General features: G+C 40.3%; 1 pseudogene; it reads right to left on the bottom strand.

Annotated features, from left to right (window-relative positions):
- Positions 1–212: 212 nt before the first annotated feature.
- LOC139721652 (sacsin-like) lies at positions 213–21334 on the bottom strand (annotated as a pseudogene).
- Between the last annotated feature and the right edge of the window lie 967 nt (positions 21335–22301).

The following is a 22301-nucleotide window of genomic DNA, read 5'->3' as shown; positions in this document are numbered from 1 at the left end:
AAATAACTGAAAGGAAGGTTTCGCTGTCGTCTGGATCAATTTCATGTTTATCAGCCTTTAAGTCCCCTTATGCCTGATGTAGCCATGGACGGGCTCTGGGATAATTATGCGCTTGAGAATGTTTCGCGAAAATGGATGGCCAGTTCCTGGACTCTGTGCCTGATCTCCAAGAACTATCCGCGTATTATCTGTCCTCCGTTGATGCTGAATCGTCAACAATCATCTTTATATACCCTCTGATTAACCCTTCTGAAGATGTTATCGAAACGGGGGATACCCTTCTATGATAATCTTCCCAATTCTAATGTCAGATGTTTGAAGGCCTCATTGAACAGCTCACTTAACCCTTCTGGGTGCTTGTCGGGATGCCATCTCAGCATCAGGCGATTGATTGCCCTTGATTTTTCTTCTTGCGGCAACTGTAAAACTTCCTTTACCTCTTCAGTAACAAGCCTTTTTGCTTCTGCGATGCTATCCGGGGACGAATCCTTGAAACGAATGTCAGAGTCATCACGCTCTCCGGTTATTCCTTCTATCCCATCTTCAGACAATACGGACAAAATTTCTGAAGGAGATTTCACAGACGTAGCTACTAGAAGAACAGCCAGTCCTTCACCTTCAACCATATTTCCTAAGACACGGTTAACACATCTGGCTACTCTAAATAGTATCCTTGTCCTTGGTTCATCGGTGTGCACCACGTACAGCTGACGTGTGTCCCTTACAAATGCAGGTGTCCTCCTAAAGCTGTTGGCGATGTTTTTTCCATCGACCTGAAGGATTACTTGAACTCTCTGCATGCAGCAAACTTTCAAACGACTCAAGCATTTTCTCATGGATTTCCTTTCATTTTCACTCATATCCCTATTACTGTAGTGCTTCACTATGCTGACGATTGCGATGAAAAGTTCTTCTGAATGCAAGACAGCGTCAAGACGCCGTTCGAGGTCACAACGTCCGCCCTGAGCTAGTAGACACCTACCTTGAGTAATATCAGCTACATCCAATACTTCTTTTACACTTTCACTCAGTGATTTCGGTTGAAATTTTTTTGGCAGCTTATCAATGACGTCTTTCATGATGGCTTTCTGGTCATGAAATACCTGAAGTATCAGTAGTTCACTCTTAGGAATGCGGTCATTCAAGTGTTCAGCGTCATTGAAAAAGAGGGTGTGAGACTCCTTCAGGTCGTGTTGTGTTGATGGCAAGTACAACGTAGAAGTGTTTTCCAATTGTCTTATAACCGAGAGACCATCTGATTCATGGATTTCTTTGTAAAGTCCCCGACTGGCTTCACCAACTAAACGAACAACGTTCGGTTGAACTGATCCCTTTCCAATGTTGAAAAGTTTGTTGAGGATAAACGCATACTGGGCTATGGATGGTTTATCAGTTGCTCCAAGAATCCGTAATAACCAAAAGAAGGGGCCCCATTTGTCAGGAAGCTGGTACAGGTATGGAGACAGATTACGCGTCACTGTCCTGGAAATCTGTTTCGCTTCTACAAGAACATACGCACTTTCGAACTTGACTAGAATGAGAGGAACGTTTCCTTTTCCGAGTTTCTCCTCAATGAGGTTACAGTGACGACATTTACTCTGCGGTTTGCAAAGCATATCGTGCTCGCACTGATTAGCCAAAAATGTCAAAATCTTTTGCATGATGCTGCCCACGCTTCCGTGGTGATGAATTCTCTCGTTTTGCTTGAGACTCTTACACAAGATAGACGTGTGCTTTAAAACTGTTGACAGCTTCGGGTTCGTGATCATACCTAGTGTAGACGGAATGTCCATCACGCCGCATTTGAAACACTCCGTCCTGATGGCAGCATAACGCGGTAACATGGGTAGCACTGTCCATACCAGCTCCTCATTCTTTATCATTGACCCTGAGTACATAATGCAACAATGTCCGTCTGATGCTGGTGGATGCATGGATTCAAGTTCTTGGCCAAGCTTTCTCCTGACAAGGAATCGAATCTTTCCCACTTGTTCTAAGAAGTGATCGTCTTCGTGAAGGTGACAGTAATTTTGCAGACATTTAACCAGGCTTTGTGATAACACCTTCGCGTTACTGTCTCCTTCAATTTGCCTTGCAAATGTTAGGAACATTGACTTTGTCACTTTAGTCTGCAGTCCAATTTCTCTCAGAAATTTTAGACCCAATCTTTGACGTATCGTATCGGGTGGGAAGTCAACCCTTGCCTTCATCAGACTGAACACCTCGAGCTCAGGATCAAAGAAGTGTGATGCCGTATAGAGCACTCCATCTTCTCCTGGAATGAAAGCAAGCGTTCGCAACTGCAGATTGTCAATTTCTTGTTTCCTCCTGCCGTCCGATGAGAGTGCAGCCTTGATGGTCAGTAGGTGTGCAAGACGACCCTCTAGCGTCATGTTCCAAAAACATGGTAAGATGAACTTGGCATAGATCTTAAATAAATTACCTTTAGACAAGTCAAGTCCCTCATAAAGATCCGCAAACACCTCCCTTGGCTTTAGAAATACTGCAGGGCAGCTGTCTATCCACGCATCTTGTTCGCATGATGGAATCATTGGTGGTAGGAGGAAGACAGACGTTAAGTTCGCAATGCTGACATGTTCACCGCCAATAGTCTCAAAGCATGGTAGACGTTTCATATGCGAGTAGTTCCTATATTGGCATCTACTCTGAAAAAAACTTAGTATCTCAGCATGCTGAGTCTTGGTAAGGTTTTGGAAACGAGCTAGAACGTCTTCAGAAAGCAAATACTCAAGGAGCTTGAAGATCTTGTCTTTAGAATCAATGTCACATGCTAGCCTGCTAATTAAGGGCCGTGAAGCAAAGTCACTTGCAATCTTGAGAATACCTAACGTTTGCAGCGCTGAAGAAAGGGATGTGGTCATATGAGTGCTAGAAAGAAAGACAGTGAAAGAAATCCTTAGAGGCACCAAGCAGATTTCATGATTCCTTCTCGAGAATCGAGTGTGTGGCAAAAGTGGAACTGTGGGCAGTATTGCGCAGTCCCCGAACTTTTCCGTGATTCCATTGATGAACAAGTCAGTTTTCTTTGCAGATGTGTATTGATACTCTAACAGATCCCACAAGTGCTTGAACCATTCCACTGTTAGTCTACCATCAAAAGGCAAGTAATCGTCGAATGGGATCTTTAAGAAAGGGGCATTCACACTTACCATCTCAGCAATAGCAAGGATATTGAGGTCCCTGAATACCTTCTGGTTTGCTGGTAATTTGTGGAGAAAGTGTGCGTGAAGAAAACTCATCGAATGTTTGGGGAAAAGGTAGGCATAGGGTGACTTAAAGACAGGTTCCCATTCGGAAAAGATCCTCAGCATACCATCCTGAGTGAGTAGCAGTGGAAGTCCATGAAATTCAAGATGACACACTGATGTGCAATACTCGATGAGTACGGCCAAATGTTCTTTGTCTTGGAGCACTGATTGTGAAATTGAAATAGGAAGTTGAGAGCTAAGTCGATTACTTCTACCTAGGTAAGTTACCACAGCCGACGGCTTGACTTCCAGAACTTCAAACAATGTGCTGCTTTTGTTGCAATTTGCTGATGCCTTAATAATGTTCGAAACAACCAACGCAGGAGACTCAATGATGGGAAATCCGGTCCTCTGAAGAATCTCCTTCAGAGAGAAAGACTTCTTTTCCTCATTCAGCCTGGTGAAGAATCCAACGTCAGACATGTTTCCATGCGCATCCAAGACAAAAGGTGACACGGGTGTCTTCCATGTCAGAAGGAAGTTGTTCTCATCACTTGGCTCGAGAACTGGGAAAAGCATACACCTGGTACGAACGATCGCTTCGTAGATGCTACAAACGAGATTCTTCCAATACCTATCACTTCCATGCAGTGGGAAGAAACCGTGGTAGACATCTAATATCTTGAGCGCACCTCCTGACCTCTCATGTGAGATAGGCATGAACCACTTATGTTGATCACTGAAAGAGTCACGGATCCCCGACAGGAGCTTTATGTAGGAGGGTACAATAACGTGCTCACAGAGCTGCTGATTCCACGTGGTTTGAAAATCATCATTTGTACTTTGCCACAGATGTCTTCTGCTCTCGTGATCCAGAGCAAAGTAACCATGAACATGGACTGGTAATTCCGTGTTGATAGGAAGAGGCAGGAAACAGTATGCTTTCCCTCTCAATCTTCCGCCAGACAAACGAGCAGCAACCCCTCCGATAGGTAGAAGTTTATATCTTACCGATTTTTCATCTATTTTACTACCTTCACTACGTCCAAGATGTTGACATATCATCCAACGTTCAATCTTTGACATGCTATGCAGATAAACTTCGTAGCACGCAGGCATCAACTCCGTAACATCTTGCCCTGTACTGGCCCCTCCGATATATTCAGATACACGAGCGTAGAAATCATTCTTCTTTTTCTCTTCGGATGGTTTAGTTTCCACGTGAACTGTTCGTGTAGATGTTAGAACACCTCCTGTCGTGACCTCTGATAGTTTGATCATTTTGACATTTTGTAGAAAGAGAAGACTCTCTGATGCTGTGTCTTCAAATTCTTTCAGCAGTGTTTTTATCTTGTCCTCGTTCCAGACTTCGTTGCTGATTTCAGATGCTTTCGTTCTGAGCGGAAAGCGGAAAACAGTGTAGTGATCGTGCGTTTCAGCAAGTTTGTCTTCTAGATAGCATGGGAAAACATCTGTGTACGTTTGGCGCATTTTGTCCGTTATGTTATATAGGCGACCTGGGCTATAGGATGATGCTCCTGGAATGTGGGTCAGAAGTGGATCAAATATGCACAGCGTTCGCCCGTCAGTTATGAAACTTGGACAATCACTGAGATGATACACCGTGTTGAAGCCAACTCCAAAGCGACCGATCTTGCTCATTTCATTTCGTTTGCTTCCTTCGCCAAGGTCTTGTATTCCCATGATATCCTTGCGAGAAAATGACTGATTGTTGAAAACACAAAGTGCGGGACCTTGCAGAGGCTCCATATTGTCTGAGAAAACCTTATTCCCATGACTACGGGGGTCGTACAAGATATGGATTTCAGTCGCACCGGCATCATCCGCATTTTGAAGCAGTTCCTTGAGAACGGCTTCCTTGCCCGAGTACGACTCGAGAATGCGCTTAATCCGGGGTGTCAAGTTTACGCGTTGACCAAATTCTTCACCGGGTAGATTTTCTGCATGCGGCTCTAGCATTTGCTGGCGGATGTCTCTGATATTTAGCTGCCTTGCCAAAAAGATACTGATGTCATGGTGGCAGTAATTAAGTTGACCGTCTTCACTATTTACCCAGTCAGCATCGTCGTAACACAGATCTGTGGATGGCCTCATCACATTTGAGTCATCTGGGAAATATGACACGGGAGCATTTCCAGCAATGCAGGTTTCTCCGAGAAGACGTGCAATGGAAATCGCAACAGCAACTTCAGAGGTTTGTAACGGTTTTCCTTCACTACAAGTGTAGATTTCCTGAAGCACTTTCTGGTAGTCACTAGCCTTGAAAGTATTCTGAATTCCCGCGATTTGAACAAGGTTGGAGTAAGGAGCTAACTCTGAAGGAAGCTTAAACAAGTAGGGTTCAAGGTAATGGGTGACTGATTTTGCCACTCTCAAGGGGGACACAAATAGTTTGTTGATCAGAATCCATTTATCTTCTTTGAGTGATGTCATGAGTTCTTTCTGTGGATTTCGTCTACATGCTTTGTTCAAATACTTGTAGATTTTGCCACAAGTGATCATAGTGTCATGTGAAACATTTCCATTCTCGACGTGACTGCGGATGTTCCGTAGTTGACTCATGACTTCTTGAAGTGTCGGCTTCCTCTCATCAATGCCAAGGAAACATGACACATTACGTGGCATTCGCCATGCATCACACTCATGAAGGACTGGGGCTACACTACTTACAAGATTTCTGTGCAGAAGACAGTAAATGCTGTTGGCAGGCATGTAGCTATCAAAAGATATCCATGGAAGGAAAGGAAACACGGTGCTGCCATCTGAGACAACGGGTAGAAAGGCTATCTTGATCAGTCGTTTCTTGGGGAAATTGTTATTTCCCCATACATCTCTGGACAGCATCTCTGACAGATAAATAATCAATTCCTGAGATCTCCGCAATGCATTGCCGTCTTTCTCTGCACACAAACGTGCTACTGATTCACATTGTGTCAAGAATCTCTCTGCAGAAATACAATCAGTTGTCATTCCAAGCTCTTCAAGAGCGGCTAAGGTTTGAGTGGATGTGAATTCTTTCTGAGGAAAGACACAATCTGCTTCCGAAAAGAGCTTAGCTGCTTTGCGTTCCGGATGTACGAGATCTTTCGGTGTCCGTAGCAAAGTTTTTTCTCCTGACACGGGTATGCATTGAATGTCTTTCAATTTCTGGTGCAGATTGTATTTCCTAGAGTTCAGAGCATACAGTATTATGGTGTTTCTGTGATCATCTGGTACACGGAAGAGTTGCGGTAAGAAAATTTCGTCAAAAAACATTTCATGATCAAACGTTCTTTTCAGTAGCTCATATTCAAGCCCCGAGCGTATGAAAGCACGCCGTGTTTTGTCGCTGACTTCGACAACAGTGAAATTATGGCGAAAGGTTTCTAAAATGGTAGTTGTCACAGCCTTTATGCTATCTTCCTCTTGAAGTTCTGGACTCAAAAACACAAGGTCGTTGAATTTCAAAGTCCTTCCATCTTTCCAGAAAAGCGCGGGTTGCGGCGATCCATGTACCACTGCCCGGTAGAATGCATCAAATAATGCGGAACAGTCTCCATCCCATGGCATCATTTCAGCATCGGGCCACAGGGAATCATACGATACCGAACCATACTTGCCTCTAAATACTTTGACAAAGTTTTAATCAGATAACAAGTATATATAGGCTCTGCATACAACGTCTACTAGGAGAAGGTGGTTCCATTTGGCACGTATCCCCATACCTTCAATCGTTGATTTGTAGAGGTGTTGTCTATTGTCAGTCACAGCAAAAGCCCCATTGACATGTACAGGCAACATACTTTGCATGGACAATGGTAGGTAGCAGTACACCTCTCCCTGAATTTCGGAGGGACGTGAGTCCAGAAGGGCCATTGCAACTTCTCCCCTTGGAGAGAGTCCCATTTCAGACTCCTCTGCTGCCATCCTCTCTGTTGCTTCCGATCCCTCACACGTAGCCCTGATCGAAGTGAATGTGGTCTTTAACATCGTTGTCTTCATTTGGAAATAGTCTGCGCCTGAATGAGTCATTTCCTGTGAAATTGAGTCTCTACTGAATGTTATGTTATCCTTGAAGGTGTTTCCACATACGCGTTTTTCTGTGCTGAAAAGCATTACAGCCCTTGAAGCATCAGTCGTCTCCGCTGAGAGGTAATACATCGAAACTTTCATGACTGCCCTTGTGAAAATAAGTACGCTTCCACACGATTCCCACATCTTAAACAACAGCTCTTTAAGTCTAATGTCGTCATAACTTTCCCTGCTGAGCTCACTTTTTCGTGCTGCCTCTTCACTCCGTAACGGAAGCCGGAAGAGTGTCCCGTCGTAGTGGAACGGGTCTGCAGTCTGAAAGCCAAATACCCCATTGAAAGGCATGAACTGATCTGAAAATCTCCGCAGTTGCTTAGTTCGTTGGAGATTCACTCTCAGGCCGGGTTGAGATTTATCTGGAAGGATGTTACCTAGGTGAGTTGTTTGGGGATCGAAGTACTGAATAAACTTCCTACTTACAAAGCAAGGCACATCCGTCAGGTTATACACTGAGTTAAAACCTATCCCAAACCTTCCAATCTTTTCTGGATTCTTCTCCTTCGTTCGGCAACCAAGACGGAGAATATTTGTGAAATCTTCGTCTGTGAATACAGCATCATTGAAAATCCACAGAGCAGGACCTTGGCAGGACTTCATCCCTTCATCAAAGAGCTTTTCCATACTATTGATGTTTTTTTCTCATGTCAACCAGAAATCGAACCTCTGTGGCACCAGCATCCTCAGCATTCTGTATCATTTCTTTGAAAATAGCCGAGTCTTCATATGTATTCTTCAGAATGTTGCTGATCCGAACAGTCAGAGGTTCCGTCTGGCCCATGGGGATTATCCCATCTAGATCGTCAGCATCAACGAGCAAACGACTGAGTGGAGGGACGTGCAAAAAGTCAGCAAGGTCCGCTGTTACAAGAGGACTAACAAAGGTAAACGTTTCTCCCTCTTCATATTGTTCATCATTGACGTCTGATTTTAGCCAAGGTTTATCAACAAATGCGCTCTCCGCTACTGGTATCAAATTACATCCTTCAGCTTCTATTGGGACCAGTATACGATCTTGCAAATATTTTGGCAGTTCTCCAATTGTTTGGAGCTGTTTCAGGATTTGCATGACAAGACGAAGTTGCTTGGCATGAAAGGCGGTGTCCTGTCCTCTTGATTGGTCACATGATGCCTTCACTTCATGCATAATGTCGATCATTGATTCCGCATCGGTTTTCACTGTCAATATCACTCCAACAGCGCGAAAAAGTTCAGCAAATTTACGCATGGCAGGAGGAATTTGTGTCATGTATGGCGATAAATCAAACGGAAGCTCGTTAATACACATTTGTCTTGGGTTTGAAAACCCTTCACCGTTCCATATTACAGGACCAATGGCTTTCAATTCGTCTACCACACTATCTCCTTGTTCACGCCATTCATTCAAGAGGAAATCATATATGATTTTTACCGTTGGTGCAAGTTCTATGACATCTGCTTCACGGCACTCTTGAGTGAGTTGGACACATTCCCTCAGCTGGACAATCACACTTTGTAAAGTTGGTTTCTTAGAAGCCATTTGAAGATCACTGAATACTGGGAGGAGTTTGTTGCCCGCTGCGGCGAGTGGAAGTACTGAGCCACATAGCATGGAATTCTCTCTTGACAGTAGGAGGGTCTCATTTGGAGTGGAAAGGCATGAAGATGGAATGTGGTGCCACTGGAGCTGTCTGGGATAGAATGAGGGCTGAATTTGCGCGTAAGGGATGCAGCGTTTATTCTTCATGTATGCTCCAACAGTGCAAGAGGTTCGCGACGAATAGCTAGTCATAAGATGTCGATTGTTGGCAAGGAACTTCAGGAAGCAGAGAGCGAAATCAGCAGTGTTGGACTCAGAGACGATGTCGAGACATATGATTGCCTCGTCTGCAGTTACCCTATCCTGGGCTCGCATGCCAAGTTGGCCCAGAGCTGAAAGAACTTCTGGACCCGTGAACGGTTGAACTGGAAAGAATCCCTTACCCACAAAGAGCTCTTGAAGTGTTGGATCTCGCACGTCAAGCAGTTCAGAAGGTGATTTCAGTGTTGAACTGAGACCGTCAGTAGGAACAAACTTCAGCCTTTGAAGCACATGCCTGCTTGATTCACATTCACGTTTTATTTCATCCCAGTGCCGGAGGAGCCACAGTATTACACTTCGAACCTCAGATTGGTTATACAAATCACCTTCATCTATTTCTCGCACAACATGCATGATCACATTGAAATTTGACATAGGTACTATTTTCAGTTTTCCCATGAGAGGTTTTGAACTGTGTTGTGCCATAATGACAGGTCTTTGCAACTTGACTGGGTGAGGGAGCTTTCCAGATTCATGCTCAGAAGTGCCAATGTAACCAATTGATTCCCTTGCACTCACTATCGATGAATATGATACACCAGAGCCATGAAAAGTCTTGAAGAGTGGAAGAGACTGCAATATATTATGAACTAAGAAATTGATTGTAGCGTTTCCGATACACTCAATGAAAAGCTCACGTTCCCTATCCTTGAGGTCGCGCAACTTGTTGGCAAGATAAGCATGGTCTGTGTTCAAAGTTGCTCTCAGTATCCCATCAGGAACCGGTAAATGAATATATCCCTGAGATAGTGTAGACGGGTGTCGGATGACGTAATCTGTACAGTCCAGTGTGTCTATGCCAAGTTTGACGAGGACCTCTTCAAGATGTTTATCCAGAGTCAACTTTCCGTTATTTCTGACAATCAAAGTAGATACTTTGGAAAGTGGCTTGAGAGCAACTTCAGAAGCATTTCCATGGGGAAGTGGGATGAGAGGCATCCCTTCAAAAAGGGACAGACTGTCTCTACTCTCCGTGTACAACATGTTCCAGATTGTTTTCAACCAGTCAGCGGGAGGGTGGTTGCCAATTCCCGGCTGCCACAGGACCGTTCTGTTCTCCCAGTTCTGCAAACCTCTTTTAAGAAGAGCAGCAACTGCCTCCAGGGTCAAAACCTCCAGCTGAAATTGACCAGTTTTAGCTGTTAAATAAAGGGAAATAGAAAAACGAACAAACATAGTAATCTCCTTCAATTAGTGACGGTCAACTGTCATTCATACATATTTAGACTATAATGATGTCTCCTTGAAAAAAAGTCACATTTTAGCATTCAAAGTCTAAGAAGACGATAAATCCCTAAGAAGGGATGTATCAGACAGTAAAAAGATTAGCTGTAAGGTATCCCTGGGCACAGGTAATTCACACAAAATTGACCATGTTTATGTATATCTATATATATACACTGATATGTGTACCGACGTATTTGTGAATATCGTTGCCTTAGATCGCAATCAGAGCAGTCACTGCATTTCTTACTTTTCCTTCGGAAACATGTTATGTAAGCACATTTTTAGCAGAGTGAAAATGGACGAGAGGGATTACAGGCCTACTTACTGACTTCGATGAGGAGATTTTGAAGTGGCTGTGATTCTGATCTTCGGATGAAAGACTGATATTCTCCAGGAATGAGAGCGCGAGGAAATTGAGCAGTTGGAATGTAGACTTTTGCGTCGGAATCTTCAAATGGGACGAAACTGCCGTCATCGAGAGGGAGTAATGGCAATGCGGTGAGCTCAGAGAAATATCTGTCGGACATGATATACTCGAGAAGCAAAAGCTTCTCATGACTGTCGAGATCTTCGAGAACAGCTTCATTGTGGCGGATGCAGCGTCGAAGGACCGACGGGGTTGTTGTGATGACATTTCCTTTAAAGTATTTCATAATGCACTTCATGCAGACCTCGGGGAGTGACGCGTACGGGTGATTAGCTATACGTAGGCATTTCAATACTACCGTTTCCATGTCTCTTCCCACGGACAAATCCTTCAAGATGACAGCTTCAACTCTCAGCCATCCATTGTTCTCACTGTGTATGACACGTTCTTCAAACAGCGCATTGAAGAAAGGCTCTAGAATAATCTTCCACTTCTCAAGAACGTATGGCTCATCAGGCCATGTGCGGTAGATGCTCTCCACGCTGATGTCTTTTTTGTCAATGGCAGTCGTTATCGCTTTCACGTATAGGGATGGAATAAGTTCTCTCACAAGCAATTCGTTCCATTTCGCCGGGACGTCCGTCTGGTCTGGACCAGGCCACTTGATTGCCCGGCGGTCACTCTGAAGTCCAAAGAACCCATGCAGATGGACTGGTAATCCAGTGCGGCTTTCTTCTCCCGGTGGAAGTGGTAGGAAACAAAACACCCTTCCTGAATATCTGTCATCTTCTGTGGTATTGATAGGAGCGGCAATACCCGTCCATGGCAGAAATTTTTGCTCAGCTGCCATAGTAGAAAGCTGTGAACTCATAGAGGCACCTGCGATATGGTGGCACACAATCCAACGAGAAGTCTGTGAACCTTCCAAGTTTTCAGAACTTATTGTAACATCCCGCGATATGTGAAGATCTTCTCGATCAGTTACACCTTTGGAGCAATACTCCCTCAATTGTAGTGTGAATTGATCTTGTTCAATCGATAGCTCCTCATGAGACGTCACAGTTGCTTTCACACTGGCGATGAGACGGGAATCCTGTTCAGCCGTTCGCTTTAAAACTTCAACTTCTCTCAACGAACGTAAAAAGAGCATCACTACATCCGCGTCGGCGAGGAAAGCGTCAAGGAGATCATCCATCTTTTTTTCATTTGTGTATACTTTGCTGCAGAGATCACTTTCAGTTGTTCGGAGCGGGAATCTAAACAATGTCCCATCGAAATATCCAGCACTGATCCCGTCTTCTACATCATCGAAAAGGCCTCGATAAGGTTGGAACTGGTCCTCGCAAGCATTAAATATTTGTTGATCTTTTGAGTTTTGAAGGTTAAACCGAAATCCGGTCTGAGGACGTCGGCGAATCCTGAAATGGCTCTCCAGTGGATCTAAGAAGGCTACACTGTGATCACTCATGATGCTCGGTAGGTCTGCAAAGTAAATTAAAGCTCCCATAAAACATTATGCACAGGTTTATTAACAGCAAAGTTTAGTATGCTCTTTAGAGTATCATATGATATATTGGGCATTCCTCGGTCGATTCTACTGCATGATAAAGAAAAAATATGCTAAGGACGCACACATTATATAAGTCATTATCGCTATGACTGAAATTTTACCACTTACAGTCGCCATTACCCGAAAGACATATCAAATATTCCTATTTGTGATTATTGCAATCATTGCTATTATCATATGCATATATAATGCTTCATTTTCAGTTGTTTAAATCTGCTGTTAGTAGATTGTTTTGTCTTTCCTTTCTTTTCCAATCGCACATTTTCCTCTCGTTACAGATTGTTCGAGAGTTAAAAATTACTTTTGCTCTTGATACAACCGTTATCATGATATGTACTTAAAGGACAAGTTCACCTTCATAAACATAAGGATTGAGAAAATGCAACAATATTAGTAAAATACATCAGTGAAAGTTTGAGGAAAATTGGACAATCGATGCAAAAGTTATGAATTTTTAAAATTTTTGTGTTGGAACCGCTGGATGAGGAGACTACTACAGCTTGTTAGTCATATGCGTACAACAGTATAAAGAAAATGTAAAAGAAAATTCAACAAATTTTCACTTTTTTCGCATAATAAAAGAGCACTTGACTTGCCTCTTTCTAAAGGCAGGGGGAATAATATTACCCATAACATTTGTCGGTAACGAGTCAGGGGAATGTATACTTTTTTTCAAAAGATGGAATTTTGTGAAATTCTCTTTATATTTTCCTTATATTGTTGTACGCATGTGACATCTAAGTTATTCATACACTGCAGTAGTCTTCTCATCCAGCGGTTACTGCACAAAAACTTCAAAAATTCATAACTTTTGAACGGATTGTCTGATTTTCCTCAAACTTTCAATGATGTGTTCTACTAATATTGCTACTTTCTCTCAATCCTTATGTTTATGGAGGTGAACTTGTCCTTTAAGTTTAATTTCTTACAGGAAGCGAATGTCGCTAAATCTGTCATCTCAATGAAACAATGCGCCATGTTACAACATACATAATGTTTATTCCATAACAAATTAACAGAACAAGCATTACCTGTAATGTGGTACACGGAGTTGAAACCGATGCCAAATCTGCCGACCTTGAGAGGGTCTTCCTGTTTGTTGCTGCGTGCTGGCTTCTGTATTCCCTCCCAGTCCTTTTGCTTGAATTTGGCACTGTTATAGGAGTACAAGGCGGGGCCCTGGTACGGTGCCAGGGATTCACTGAATAGCGTTTGTGTACCATACTGTCTGACATCGTAGAGAAATTTAACCTTCTCTGCTCCAGCGTCTTCAGCATTTTGGAGAATTTCCTTTTTAAAGGCAAAAAAAAAGTATACCCAAGTAACGATCCTCCTTCAAAAGCATGGAATTCAAAGAGTATACACTGTAAAAACATCGCTTTAGATTTAAAGCCATGGGTGTTAACTCTAGCACCGATCAAGAGTCAACAGAGGACCACACCCACAGGTGTAGAAAGTATGTTGTGATGGTGTTGAAAAGTGTTCACCTGGCACTTCGTGGTGTTAATTTGACACTGCAGCTGGTGATATTTTTGACACTTCGCTGATGTTAATTCAACAATGACGCCACATGGTGTTGACTTGATATTGCTGGTGTTGATGTCAATGGTATAACACCCGCCCAGCTTCAACAGGAGACCACACCAACTGGTGTTACTGTGGTGTAAAAGTGTTCACACCTTTTTTTTTAGTTCAAAATCAACAAAAAGAACAGTAACTAAGAAACTATTCAGCAAACAATTTTATATTTTGAAGTGACACCCGGAGGTGTTAATCTAACACTACAAATGAACACCGGAAATTTAACATCAGCTCGGTGTTTCATATTCAACACCGGACTTTTTGCAGTGTATCATCGCACTCAATATGTTGCTCCTCGTGGTGAAAAAAAAAAGAAGTCAAGTCTAGTGTATAGTCTAATGAAACGCATCGATACACGTTCATCTCTTATTTTACAGAGCCAAAATGTTTCATTTTTGAACCTCTGGAATATACGTTGCACACTGCGTCTTGGCCCTTAACATATTAAATACGCGCTTGATCTCCTGAATGACCAAAAAAAATAAAAATGAGAATAATTACTATACGTGTATATGCCTGGGTATGCACGGTAAGCCTTCTTAATCTATTGAAATGGACCCTGTTGTTATATCATTAACTCAGCATTGCCAGTTACCTACTAAGCTGCTTGAAGAGGGCATCGTTGGTAAAACATGATAATCCAAACTTGATCTAAGCGCTGGGAAGGGTCTAAATTTAGGACATGGAAAACGGATTTAATTATTTCATTTACCAATTATTCACCACTTGATCTAAAAAGAGTACATTTTGATAACATATTATTTTGCTGATTGACAGAAGAGACTAAAGGATTGTTACATGTTCTCTCCATTGATACTTTCCTTGAACTTTTAATTTTCCAAATCGATTGCTTGAAGAAGAACCTGAAATACACTTGTCATATCTCTCTCCGTGTAACATTCCACAGCTACTCCGTCAGAGGTTATGAATATACAAAGTACTGCACATATTATCATACGAGATATCAGAAACGTGCAAAATATAGTTATACGGGGTCAAAGCATTTACCTTTATTATCTGACCATCACTGTAATCTCGCAGAATCTTCTTCAGGTAAGTTACGAGCGGAGGTACCGTTATACCAAATTGGTCTAAGAAGAAATAATTTCCAAAGAACAGATATGGGAATGGCTTTTAATCAAAAGAGTGATTGGCATGAATATAATGCTCCATGAATATTTTGTCACTTCTGCTAAATTCATACTATCCTTTTGATGTCTGATGAACAGATTTCATCCGTACCAGACTTCTCTTCTTGAATCAACTTAATTTCGACAATCATTTTCGTTTGATGTTTAATCAATATTGTTTCAGTAAAGCACAGAGGATGCAATGAGAAGACAGGATTTTCACAAGATTTATACTATAATGATTATGTCACTGCTAATGTGGTAATTAAAGGATCTGGTATTTTATTCAATTTATTTCTACTTGGGATACAGTCATTATGTAATGATATTTTGGTTAATCTTGTTTCGGTCTTTTGTAGAATTGCCATAGATAGAGTTGAGAGCATTTTGAGAGAGTACTTGGTGTTGAGAGCACAATTTATTGGCACGTCTTTATTTAGGTTCAAATCAAAAAGTGATATACTCATTAGATGTTGTTGGAATTTAAAAAATGTAGAATAAAGTGACAAAAAGACGAGTAGATGCAAATTCCTCATAGAAGCAATATTAAGCCTATCAGAAATTACCCCCAAAAATAATACTGCGGCCCTATGAAGATCATATTGTACTCATTTTTTATATTTTCAATTTCAATTTCAATTTATTTTCGTATTTCTCGATGGAAAATACATGGTATATAACAAAATAGAATACAGAATGTCCAGCTTGGATATATACATGAAGAAATAGGAATACAAAAGTAATACATAACGGTCGATGTGTCATTTTCAATCAAAGTAAAGGATGCGAAGAGAAATACGATGGAACCTACTAAAAAGCAAAGCTTGTTGAGTGTAGGTCCCAACAAAAGCCTAGTAAGGGGAACAGGATGAGGAGCACGGGTACAATTAAGACCAAAAGTAATGATAAACAAAAGAGAATGACTATTACTCGGGGCTCAGAAGATTCTTCTCACATGCATTTATGTGTGTGATAAAATGAGAACAAGTAACCACATGCTGCACACTATAGCAGTTGCTCTCATAGCAATTTAGACATGGGAGTGACAATGACGTGAATACTTAAGTACTATTAGGGTTTAAACATTCCGGCTTCCATAGACACGGGGAAAGATTAAAAAAATGGAGAACATGAATCAATTGCAATTCCTATATGTGATATACCAGCCAGCTGCAATGATGCATAAAAGAAAGGAAAAAAAGAAAGGAGGGGAAACTATGCGACACGACCAAGGTCTTACTAGAAGTGGAAGGAAAAACACCGATGGGAAGGAATTTGAGAGAGCATGCAACTAAAATGTATATGCATGAGTCTGTTCACATGGCAACAACCGAGTAGTATAACAGAGCAGCTATCAGCATAATAAAAAGGAATTTTAGTGCACTTGTGTGTTGTAGCTATTCAATACATGCTGTCTGAGTTTACGCTTAAAGGATGATAATGACAAGCAGCTTTTAACCTCTGTTGGGAGATCATTCCAATATTTAGGACCTGTATACATAATTGTGTTTTTAGCGAAAACTGTTCGAGTTCGTGGAAGGTGATAAGCGTCACTCTGGCGAGTTGGATAGTGGTGGACAGAATTGTTTCTTATGAACATCTGTAAAAAGACACCAGGAAGATCTTTTGAGGAAAGTTTATACATAAAAATACCTAGATTATAACCAAACAAATCTATCAGTTTTAAAATCTTATTTTTCTGAAATAAGGCGTTAGTGTGAGATAAATACCCAGCATGGTTAATAATTCTGATCGCTCGCTTTTGAAGAAGAAAAAGTGAATCCAGTAAGTATTTAGATGCGTTACCCCACGCAAGAATTCCATAATTAAGATATGGGGAAATCATGGTTGAATATACAACCTGCAAGATATGGTTGGGCAAAAAATGTTTCAGTTTGTTTAGGATTCCTGTATTTCGTGACAAAATTTTGCATAAAAAATTAAAGTGAGTTTTCCAGGAAAGGTCACCATCGATGTAAAGTCCTAAAAACTTTGTACTATCTACTCGGGTTAAGTTAATATCATTAATCTTAACATCAGGAATAACTTGCAAGGAATTGCTAAATAACATATAATGTGTTTTATCAACATTTAATGATAACTTGTTAGCGTAAATCCAGGACTGAACAGATTTCAATTCATTATTCATTATACTTACGAGGGTATTGGGATTGCGGTGAGATAGACATAAATTTGTATCATCAGCGAAACAAATAAAAGAAAAAATCTGTGACGAATTTTGGAGATCGTTGATGTACAGGATGAATAAAAGTGGGCCAAGAAGAGAACCCTGGGGGACACCGCAAGAAGTTGACGTCATACCTGACTCATAGCCATTTATATAAACAAATTGTTTTCTGTTTGTGAGATAGTCTTTAAACCACTCTAAAGCCCTCCCACGGATACCGTAATGGCTTAACTTATAATGCAAAATTTGATGGTCAATGGTATCAAAAGCCTTCGAAAAATCGAGAAAAACACCGATGGTGTGGGAAGCATCATCTAAAGCATGAGCTACTTTATCAATGAAGGCTAATAATGCGTGAGTTGTGCTATGCTGTTTTCTGAATCCAAATTGGAAATTAGAAAGAATATTGCAATTAACAAGAAATCTAAGAGTTCGTTTATAAACAAGCCTTCAAGAATTTTTGAGACTGAGGTTAAGAGAGATATCGGGCGATAATTGCTCACAAATTCTTTTGGACCCTTTTTGTATATGGGAACAACTCGAGCGATTTTCATATTATCTGGGACTTTGCCACTAGATAAAGATTGATCGAAAATATAAGTGAGTGGAGAAATTATTTCATTTATTATATTCTTCAGAAGAAAAGCCGAAATACCATCATTACCTATACTTTTCTTAATATTTAGGTTATCAACAATTTCTTTGATTTCTTCTTCAACAATAGGAATGAAAAACATGGTTTGTACATTCCTGTCTTTTAAAAAAGAATGAAAAGTTGTCTGGGTATTTGGTATTTTGCTAGCAAGATCAGGTCCTAAGTTAACAAAGTAATCATTGAATACATCGGCCATTTCCTGTGGATCATCAACTTGATGACCGTCATTCAAAATATGAGTAGGGGAATTTGTAACAGTGCTAGATTTCAAAGCTGTGTTTATCACCCTCCACGTACTCTTAATGTCGAACTTGCATTTTTCAAACTGATTTGCAAAATACAGTTGCTTGGCTAAGCGCAACGAAGAAGTAAGTACATTGCGGTAACGAATATAACGGGATTTGGTTACATCATTCGGAGATTTTCGGTATCTGTAAAACAATTTATTCTTCCTATTGATAGACCTAAGTAGGGACTTTGAAATCCATGGTTGTTTTGGTACTCTCTTATAATTTGATCTGAATCGTCTAAATAAGGGTATATAAACATTACACATATTTATAAGGATGTTCATAAAAACATCAAAGGACGAATTTACATTTCTTTGGTTATAAACAGAGGACCAATCAACTGACCTCAATCCCTCTCTAAGTCTATCAAGATTACATTCGGACATATCACGAGAACCTGAATTAAGGGTTGGCATTTTCCTAATAGAAAACTGTGGTACAAGCGCATATATCGGGAAATGATCGGTGATATCAGAAACTACAATACCAGAAGTAACATCAGTAAAAACATTATTAACGAATATATTATCAATGAGAGTAGAAGTAGCATCAGATATCCGAGTAGGTTTCCTGATAAGAGGAATGAAGGATTTTGACAACATGAAATTAAGAAAATCTTGACTGCATAAAGCGTCATTACAATTTAAAAGATTTATATTAAAATCACCCATAATGAAGCATGTCTTAGTATCAAAATAATCATTAGAGAGAAGATTGTGAAACCGCTCAGTGAATTCATTAAGGTTGGAATGCGGAGGTCTATAAATTTCCCCAAAAATGATATTCCCCTTAGTAGGGGTCATGACCTCAATAAAAATACTCTCAAGGCATTCAGACATGATACAATATTCATTTAACAGTTTATGGTTTAAATTTTGCGTGACGTAAAAACCAACACCACCACCTCTTTTAGTAATCCTGTTGTTGGTAACTAATTTAAAACCGTCTATGGTAAATAGAGAAATATTATTATATGCAAATAAGGGCAATCTATACTTTGTCGGAAATGAAATATATGAAATGAAATATATGAAATGAAGAGAATAGTCGCTAAGACGCTATAGCAGTGCTGAAATGTTTCATTTTTGTACGGGTATGAAGTGATAAGACAAAGTATTGTATTATGTGCAAGGCGTTGGCAGAAATATAATCATTCGTCTCTCAGTTAGACGAATTCCTCTGAATCCGCCAATTTGTCAACTATAGAAAATTTGAATTCTTTTTTCTTAGTAGCACCATAAAAATGCAAAAAGGGAGAAAGAAAAGGAAATTCAATTTGCATCTACAAGAAACGTGATGGAAAGGTTAGAATCAAAGAGAAAGAAAAAAATGAAGAATATGCTCGTACCTCGGTGTTATAAGTGAGAGAAATCCTTAAACATTCCGAAAGAATACTCGCGGGTAAGTCCCTTTGAGCTTGTGGGATATAGCGACTTGTTGTTTGTGTTTGCGTGTGATTTCTTGTAAACTTCTCGTAACATTTAAACATACGATCACTTCAATTCAAAGAAATTAGACAGTTTACTTACGGTCAGAATCATCAAGGTCCGGATCCTGAGTTGATCGGCGAAAATTAAACGAACAAACAAACAAATAAAGGGAAGAATGTTGAGAAGGTAATAATATAGCTGGATCCTGTGTTATCATAATCGTTAACCCCTTTTGAATCAGGACATGAAGTTTTCAAAATACAAACTATTCAACGCTTATATGGTAATCTACTCATTTTGAATGAGAAGAAGAATGTTTATTTCTCTGATGCCAAAACTTCATATGCCATATGACTTATGAAAAAGGACAATGTTTTGATATGATCAACAAAATCCAGAAATTAAAAAAATAATAAATTTCCTTCCTTGAAGCTCATTTTATTAAGGAAATCGTATAGTTTTGGTTGAGACCTAACTTCAGCTTTCTAACATATGTTGGTGGCTGAAATATCCCCCCCCCCCAAAAAAAAGCAATCCTAATAAAAGGTGGGACCCACCTTTTATTAGGATCGCTTTGTTTTGCTTTTTTTGTTTTGATGTCTCAGCCATTCCAAAACCTATTTTCATCTGATAAACTTTTGATTCCCTTAGAATTGTATGCACTGTAGTATTTCATATGGTTTCTTGGTATCTCGTAAAAAGTTAAAAGCCCAAACCTCATCTCAACCAATACTATCATCCCTTTAATATTAGATTGAAATAATTCACTGGCATCAATCTATTAACCACATCATACCTACAGACGGTTATGAGTAGCCTATCATTTTCTCATGTTCTCGGAGGTATTATTATTTTCTTCTTAATCATTCATCCTTGCACTTTACCCCCTCCCCTCGAAAAAAAAATATATATATACATAGAAGACATGATTACAACAATCTATATTCATATATTTATATTTGCCGATTTATCTCACTGATCATCCTACAGAATTGCATAAATCCAATCCATCAAGATATTATCTAAATGCGCCAAGGTGTTAACCGGAAAAACCTCACAGCTTTCCCGAGACAAAACGTCACTGGTAATTACATGAACAAATTAAATGATGGCTGTCATGGCATCAGATTGTAATACTTATACGATGAAGGTTTCTAATGCAGCAGATCTTTTTAAAAAAAAAAACTGCTAAAGCACTCACCATGGTTGAAGTCGTCGACAGAACGTTTCAAAGCGGTAGAGTTCAAGTTACGAAAAAGGAGACAAGCTGATTGATTGTTTGTGCAACTTCCTAGGTATGAAAGCGACTCTCTCTGTCCTGCTGTCCATGCCGTGTCCCTGATACAGTGGTTTTCATTCATCCATGGAAAAGTTGAAATCTATAAGAGGAGTCATAACACAATATAAACAGCTTTGATGCAAAACTTACGACTAGGTTATATTGTTCTCTCAGTAGTATGACGTCTTCTTTCGAAGAATCCTTCGAACTATCAAATATGTAGGTATCACTGTTCCACCCCTCCCTATATAACGATGTGGCTAGCGGGCCGTTTCAATGAAGTGACTTCAAAGATGGACTAAGGCATTTATACTGTGAAGATATTACCGAAGTTTTGTGACTGACTTTGCAGTTCGCCCCTGAAAAATGCTCACAAGTGAACCGACCTGTTCCTAATTCCATGCATTTGACAATATTGTTTTGGAAAACCGCTGCTTTGCGCCCAAAAAACCTGCTGTCAATGATATTAGCTCCTAATCTCAACGTTGATCCAATCTCTGATCTCCTACGTGCAGACAAACAGAAAATCGCGTCCACCCAGCAAGAGCATGTAAGAGCAGAATAATCAGATAGGAGGCTCACGCCACCGAATATGAGCTGTGAACACTGTGAGCACTGGACGCGGCTGGGCATGCGCCATGCGAGGTTCAATGAGCGGTTAAGGTGAAAATACATAACAATCATGTTCAAATCGGCTTTAATGGCAGAAGTTAAAAGGAAGTCCCATCCTGATTTCACTGTCTATTGCGTCAAATGAGACATGAGAAACAGAGAAGTAAATCACTGAAATTTCGCGGAAAATCGGGCCTAGATAAGCAGTTTACAATTGCAACATTCTACAGAGTAAGACAAGTTGGCAAATTTGTGTTTTATGTTGGTTTGGACAGCTCTCCATATTTTGTTTTCAACACACATTTCACAAATTTCTTTTTTTTTTTTCTTAAACGTTCGGGCGTTAACAGAAATTATCCTTTGAGGTACGCATGCAAAAGCAAACTTGAGAAATTAGATTTAACATGTTACCAGTGCAGCGAGACGGACTTGCGTCTGAATGATCATTCATTTTCATTCATTAAAGTAATACTGGATTTGACCAGCAATGATTGCTTTCCTTCAATTACTTGATAGCTTATCAACATGTACGAACTAATCATAAACGAAGGCGTTAACAGAACTTTAAGAAAGGGTGAGTTCAATGTGCGAAAGAGGAGACACACTGAATCATTTTTATTGCTCAATTTCCTCAGATTCTCTTCGTCGGATTGCGCAATGGACGTGTAGAGGGTTGTCAGGTTGCGCAACCACCGACTCTGCTTTCCATCTTGTTTTTCTTCCGGTCTTTCTGATCCTTGCCTACTAGTATCTATTAAAAGGTTTGTATAAACTGAGTCACATCATAGTTTTTCCTCATATCTTACTATCAATTGATATTGTCCCAATGTAAAG

This window comes from Diadema antillarum, unplaced genomic scaffold, assembly GCF_040938485.1.
Source record: "Diadema antillarum isolate AM-2024a unplaced genomic scaffold, OU_Dant_1.0 scf00000146, whole genome shotgun sequence".
NCBI lineage: Eukaryota > Metazoa > Echinodermata > Echinoidea > Diadematoida > Diadematidae > Diadema > Diadema antillarum.
This window is presented reverse-complemented; position numbering and strand designations above follow the sequence as displayed.